At 43.6% G+C, this 6,748-nt stretch overlaps 1 long non-coding RNA gene across 9 annotated transcripts; it reads right to left on the bottom strand.

Moving 5' to 3' along the window:
- Window positions 1-1,040: 1,040 nt before the first annotated feature.
- LOC127923216 (uncharacterized) lies at window positions 1,041-2,206 on the bottom strand. 9 transcript variants are annotated; one of them, XR_008113699.1, is made up of 5 exons: window positions 1,959-2,004; window positions 1,716-1,791; window positions 1,488-1,637; window positions 1,339-1,438; window positions 1,041-1,149 (listed from the first exon to the last, which is right to left on the bottom strand). It is a non-coding gene; the product is annotated as an uncharacterized LOC127923216 (long non-coding RNA). The 9 variants fall into 9 exon arrangements; XR_008113701.1 differs by having other exon boundaries at window positions 1,068-1,100; XR_008113706.1 differs by lacking the exons at window positions 1,041-1,149; window positions 1,339-1,438 and adding an exon at window positions 1,259-1,306 and having other exon boundaries at window positions 1,464-1,637.
- Window positions 2,207-6,748: the final 4,542 nt, after the last annotated feature.

Here is a 6,748-nt window from a genome sequence, read left to right as displayed (position 1 = left end):
GATAAAAATCCAACCAGGAAGTGCCGCCTTTTTGAAACCGCCTCATGCCAATGACTCCTTATATGGCTACGAATGAGCTTTTCCACGTATTCCCCAAGGTGTCTACAGCATTGTGACGTCTTTTTACGCAGAAAATCTTGCGTTAAATACTGAGGTAGCCATTTTCCCAATCGCTTCTTATGAGAAACCAATTGCCTCGACGGATATATTATGGAATATATATGTTAAAATCACCTTGAGGATGGATCCTAAACAACGTTTGCCGTGTTTCTGTCGATATTATGGAGTTAATTTTGAAAAAGTTTGGCGTTGTATAGGTAGCATTTTCCGGTCGATTTCTCAGGCAAGCATGATGAACAAACGGGAGCTATTTCGCCTACAAAAATAATTAATAATATTTTTGGAAAAAGGAACATTTGCTATCTAACTGGGAGTCTCCTGAGTGAAAACATCTGAAGTTCTTCAAAGGTAAATTATTTAATTTGGTTGCTTTTCTTATTTTTGTGAAAATGTTGCCTGCTGCCAGCAGAGCCTAGCATAGCATTATGCCATGATAAACACACAAATGCTTGTCTAGCGTTGGCTGTAACGCATATTTTAAAAATCTGAGATGACAGTGTTGTTAACAAAAGGCTAAGCTTGTGTTTGAATATATTTATTTCATTTCATTTGCGATTTTCATGAATAGGAAAAGTTTCTAGGGGTATTTATGTCCGCTGCGTTATGCTAATTCCTTTGAGGCTATGATTACGATCCCGGATCCGGGATTGCTCGTCGCAAGAGGTCGCCACTTTGTTTACTTTGTCTACACACTCATCTCATATGTATATACTGTACTCGATACCATCTACTGTATGCTGCTCTGTACCATCACTCATTCATATATCCTTATGTACATATTCCTTATCCCCTTACACTGTATACAAACATTAACTACATCACACCTGCCCAGACCCACTAGAACACACCCCCATCTCCATAAACTATCTCCAGACCCACTAAACACACCTCCATCTCCATCACACCCCTGCCCAGACCCACTAGAACACACCTCCATCTCCATTAACACATCACACCTGCACAGACCCACTAGAACACACCTCCATCTCCATTAACACATCACACCTGCACAGACCCACTAGAACACACCTCCATCTCCATTAACACATCACACCTGCACAGACCCACTAGAACACACACTCCATCTCCATTAACACATCACACCTGCCCCCACTAGAGACCCAGACCACATTAACTAGCCCAGACCCACTAGAACACACCTCCATCTCCATTAACTACATCACACCTGCCCAGACCCACAGACCCACTAGAACACACCTCCATCTCCATTAACTACATCACACCTGCCCAGACCCACTAGAACACACCTCCATCTCCATTAACTACATCACACCTGCCCAGACCCACTAGAACACACCTCCATCTCCATTAACACATCACACCTGCCCAGACCCACTAGAACACACCTCCATCTCCATTAACTACATCACACCTGCCCAGACCCACTAGAACACACCTCCATCTCCATTAACTACATCACACCTGCCCAGACCCACTAGAACACACCTCCATCTCCATTAACTACATCACACCTGCCCAGACCCACTAGAACACACCTGCCCAGACCCACTAGAACACACACTCCATCTCCATTAACACATCACCCACCTGCCCAGACCCACTCCAGAACACACCTCCATCTCCATTAACTACATCACACCTGCCCAGACCCACTAGAACACACCTCCATCTCCATTAACTACATCACACCTGCCCACACCTCCATCTCCATTAACCCAGACCCACTGAACACACCTCCATCTCCATTAACACATCACACCTGCCCAGACCCACACACACCTCCATCTCCATTAACTACATCACACCTGCCCAGACCCACTAGAACACACCTCCTTCTCCATTAAACTACATCACACCTGCCCAGACCCACTAGAACACACCTCCATCTCCATTAACTACATCACCTGCCCAGACCCACTAGAACACACCTCCATCTCCATTAAATACATTACACCTGCCCAGACCCACTAGAACACACCATCTCCATTAACTACATCACACCTGCCCAGACCCACTAGAACACACCTCCACACCTCCATCTCCATTAACTACATCACACCTGCCCAGACCCACTAGAACACACCTCCATCTCCATTAACACATCACACCTGCCCAGACCCACTAGAACACACTCCATTAACCATCTCCATTAACTACATCACACCTGCCCAGACCCACTCCAGAACACACCTCCATCTCCATTAAAATACATCACACCTGCCCAGACCCACTAGAACATCATCCCCATTAACACCTGCCCAGACCCACTAGAACACACACCATCTCCATCTCCATGCCCAGACCCACCTGCTCACACCTCCATCTCCATCACACCCTGCCCAGACCCTCCATCTCCATTAACTACATCACACCTGCCCAGACCCACCTGCTCACACCTCCATCTCCATTAACTACATCACACCTGCCCAGACCCACATCACACCTCCATCTCCATTAACCCAGACCAGACCACCTGCTCACACCTCCATCTCCATTAACCCCAGACCCACCTGCTCAACAGGACCTGCATCACTGTCCGTCACATGGCCTCAAACTGCACCATTTTATTTCTCACCGTCGCCCAGCACTTGACATTTTTAGATAATAAAGCATTTCACCTTTCTATTGCGTTAACAATGGAGGATTGGTTGATTTCCAGTTTTTAAGTATGGCATTTAAGATGATTGATGAGAAAAGTATCGTCCAACCATCGGGTAACTTGTTTCATGCGCATTAAAGGTGAGGGTGAATTTCAGATGTTCACTGCGTGTATTGATGAAGGAGTGGAATCGATGAAGTTCCTCTGCTGTGCCCTGGAATAGAAAGAACACGTCATCAATGAAGCCTGATGAGATGCTAGAATGGATTGTTAGGGCTGACAATCACATTCTTCTCTAACAACCCCACATACAGTTACGCATAATTAGATGCTATTTTTAAACTACAATGACCATAATGACCTGAGCGCCTACTTGTCATGACTGTGTTTCTTTTACACCTGCTACGTAAAAGAGACTGAAGAATGTGTAACAGCATAGCTTCCGTCCCTCTCCTCAAAGTGTGCCCTGGAATAGCCCCTACCTGAGCTCGAACCAGGGACTCTGCACACATCAACAACTGTCTCCGACGAAACATCGTTACCATCGCTATTAGCGCACACCCCGCTAACTAGCTAGCCATTTCACATCGGATAGAAATGTACAATGGTCAATGCTATCTGGGATTCTTGGGACATCCCTACCCTAAACCCTAACCGTAACCATTTTAAATGTCAACTTCAATGGGCTAGGGAAGTGCCAGGGATGTATAGCTACCTGAAAATACACCATCTAAGTGATTGATAGTTCATATTCAGCAGTCATAAAGCCTTATTTACTTTAATGAACTACTAAAATAGTGATTTTGTCAGACAGCAGCTCTACACTTTATTTACTGACTGATCCATTTATCCTTCCAACCTTCCTCAGCCTTCCTCTCCTCTGAAGACCCAGTGAGGGTGGAGCTCAGTCAGAGAGCTGTTGAGGGACTGGTTAGGAAGAACACTTCTATAGCCAGAGAGGTGAGAGGTCACACATGGTTTAGATGGTAAATATTTATGTCCCCTTAGTGGTTCATCACGTCAGCATAAGGGAGTATGTTCCATCATCTATGTTTATTTACATTGGTGCCAATTGTCCACTGATATTGGTGTAATTTCTCACCCCTTTTGGCTGTATGAAAGTTAATTTCCCCTCAGGCACACACATTTGTTCTTTGCTATTACGGAGGTCATTTGTGTAGAATGTACTTTTCCCCACTCATTCACCCCACCTCTTTACATTGCTTATTTATATTCAGTGGCCTGACTGCATCCAGACTATCAAAGGCCCATCCTGGTAGATCTGAACCTAATGCAGTTTGGAGTGATCAGATGACAGAAGTCACATTTAGGTGCCAGGTGTAACTGAGGCCATAGACGCTCCATATCCATTACTTATGTTTTATATAATATGACTAAATGTGTTGCAGGGGCAGTCAAGAAATGGAACGGCAAGGCCACAGAACATGACATAAGCAGAGCTGTGGGAGACCACCTCAAGCCCCTGGTAGAGCAGGGGGTGGTGTTTACCACTCCACCACACCTTCAGCAGGCTGGAAAAGTGGGATTGATACTGTTTTTCATACTAAGAGGGACCAAGAGTCTGATTGGTCAGTCTTTGAGTTCATTTGTTGAAATCAAATCAAGCTTTATTTATACAGCACATTTCAGACATGGATGCAACACAATGGCTTCACAGGAAAAAAAACAAAATAAACAAAATTATTTAGTACACAACAAACAGAAGATTAACAACTGAAAGACTAATGAACATTAAGGAAATTCCATTGATGAAAATATTAATTGGATGGAATATCCAACCCAAAATATTATCTTGTTTTTTAGGAGGGGTTCTGAAAGACACTATGGGGGTGTCCACTGAAAGTTGACTAGTAACAACAACTGGGACCTAAGACACCCACCATGAGACCCACTAAATCTGCCCAAGAAGAGGGAAACAAAAGAAAAACCCACAACAAACTTAAAGACAGGAAGTAAACCCAAAAGGTGGAGCAACTAAAGGTTGACTCTCCACATCTATCAAGACAACTGGGCCAGACACTCTTAAATAGAACCTGGACCAGCTCAGGTAAAACACCTTCCCACTAACGAGATGGACAAGCCAGCACAGGTGTAACACATACTGACTAAGGAGGTGACACCAATCAGTGCTAATGAGCTACACGTGCTAACGAGCTTCATGTGCTAAAGTCCAACCTCAAAACATAAATGGAAAAACCAAAGCCTGGAACACCTTTCCCATTCAGACAACAAATATATCCTATATTTTTGTTGGACAAGTTTGCTCACCACCAACAGAAAACAACTTCCATTTCACATTATAATCAACTACAATGCTTCACCTTCACCAATATAAACAAGAAAAAAACACCTATTCCTAAATAATAATAAACAATCGTGTTATTTTTTTCTCATTTTTCTTTCTATAGAATCCTAAAACGCTAGCACTAGCTTCTAGAACGCTCGTCCCCTTGGAACGAGCCCAAACAAAACTCAAATCAAATTGTATTAGTCACATACAACAGTGAAAAGCTTCCTTACGAGCCCCTAACTAACAGTGAAAAGCTTCCTTACGAGCCCCTAACTAACAGTGAAAAGCTTCCTTACGAGCCCCTAACTAACAGTGAAAAGCTTCCTTACGAGCCCCTAACTAACAGTGAAAAGCTTCCTTACGAGCCCCTAACTAACAGTGAAAAGCTTCCCCCTTACGAGCCCCTAACTAACAGTGAAAAGCTTCCTTACGAGCCCCTAACTAACAGTGAAAAGCTTCCTTACGAGCCCCTAACTAACAGTGAAAAGCTTCCTTACGAGCCCCAGTAACTAACAGTGAAAAGCTTCCTTACAGTGAAAAGCCCTAACTAACAGTGAAAAGCTTCCTTACGAGCCCCTAACTAACAGTGAAAAGCCCTAACTAACAGTGAAAAGCTTCCTTACGAGCCCCTAACTAACAGTGAAAAGCTTCCTTAACGAGCCCCTAACTAACAGTGAAAAGCTTCCTTACGAGCCCCTAACTAACAGTGAAAAGCTTCCTAACTAACAGTGAAAAGCCCCTAACTAACAGTGAAAAGCTTCCTTACGAGCCCCTAACTAACAGTGAAAAGCTTCCTTACGAGCCCCTAACTAACAGTGAAAAGCTGAAACTAACAGCTTCCTTACGAGCCCCTAACTAACAGTGAAAAGCTTCCCCCTAACTAACAGCCCCTAACTAACAGTGAAAAGCTTCCTTACGAGCCCAGTGAAAAGCTAACTAACAGTGAAAAGCTTCCTTACGAGCCCCTAACTAACAGTGAAAAGCTTGAAACTAACAGTGAAAAGCTTCCTTCCCTAACTAACAGTGAAAAGTTCCTCAGCCCCTAACTAACAGTGAAAAGCTTCCTTACGAGCCCCTAACTAACAGTGAAAAGCTTCCTTAAGCCCCTAACTAACAGTGAAAAGCTTCACGGAAAAGCCCCTAACTAACAGTGAAAAGCTTCCTTACTAACAGCCCCTAACTAACAGTGAAAAGCTTCCTTACGAGCCCCTAACTAACAGTGAAAAGCTTCCTTAAACTAACAGTGAAAAGCTTCCTTATTAACTAACAGTGAAAAGCTGCTTTAACCTTAACTAACAGTGAAAAGCTGTTCCACTAACTAACAGTGAAAAGCTGTATGCACCAATTTGAAAAGCTAACTAACAGTGAAAAGCTTCCTTACGAGCCGCTAACTAACAGGAAAAAACTAACAGTGAAAAGCTTCCTTAGAGCCCCTAACTAACAGTGAAAAGCTTCCTTAAAACAGTGAAAAGCTTAAATGTAAATGTGAAAATCATGGTAACACACTGGCTAAACACACTGGCAAAAAAACACAAATCCTTTTGACTGCCCACCCCAGAGATAATCAGCAACCAAGTTTTCCTTACCACGGACATGTCTGATTTCAAGAGGAAACTCCTGCGATATCCGTAGTAACTTTCCACCTCACTGCAGAGCTTCTCTCTCTTTTCAGGGTTCACTCGATAGGCATGTTGTTGTATCGGGGCCCAGTCTCCAATATCATGCTCTAGTACATT

The sequence above is a fragment of the Oncorhynchus keta genome, unplaced genomic scaffold (genome assembly GCF_023373465.1).
Source record: "Oncorhynchus keta strain PuntledgeMale-10-30-2019 unplaced genomic scaffold, Oket_V2 Un_contig_2879_pilon_pilon, whole genome shotgun sequence".
NCBI lineage: Eukaryota > Metazoa > Chordata > Actinopteri > Salmoniformes > Salmonidae > Oncorhynchus > Oncorhynchus keta.
This window is presented reverse-complemented; position numbering and strand designations above follow the sequence as displayed.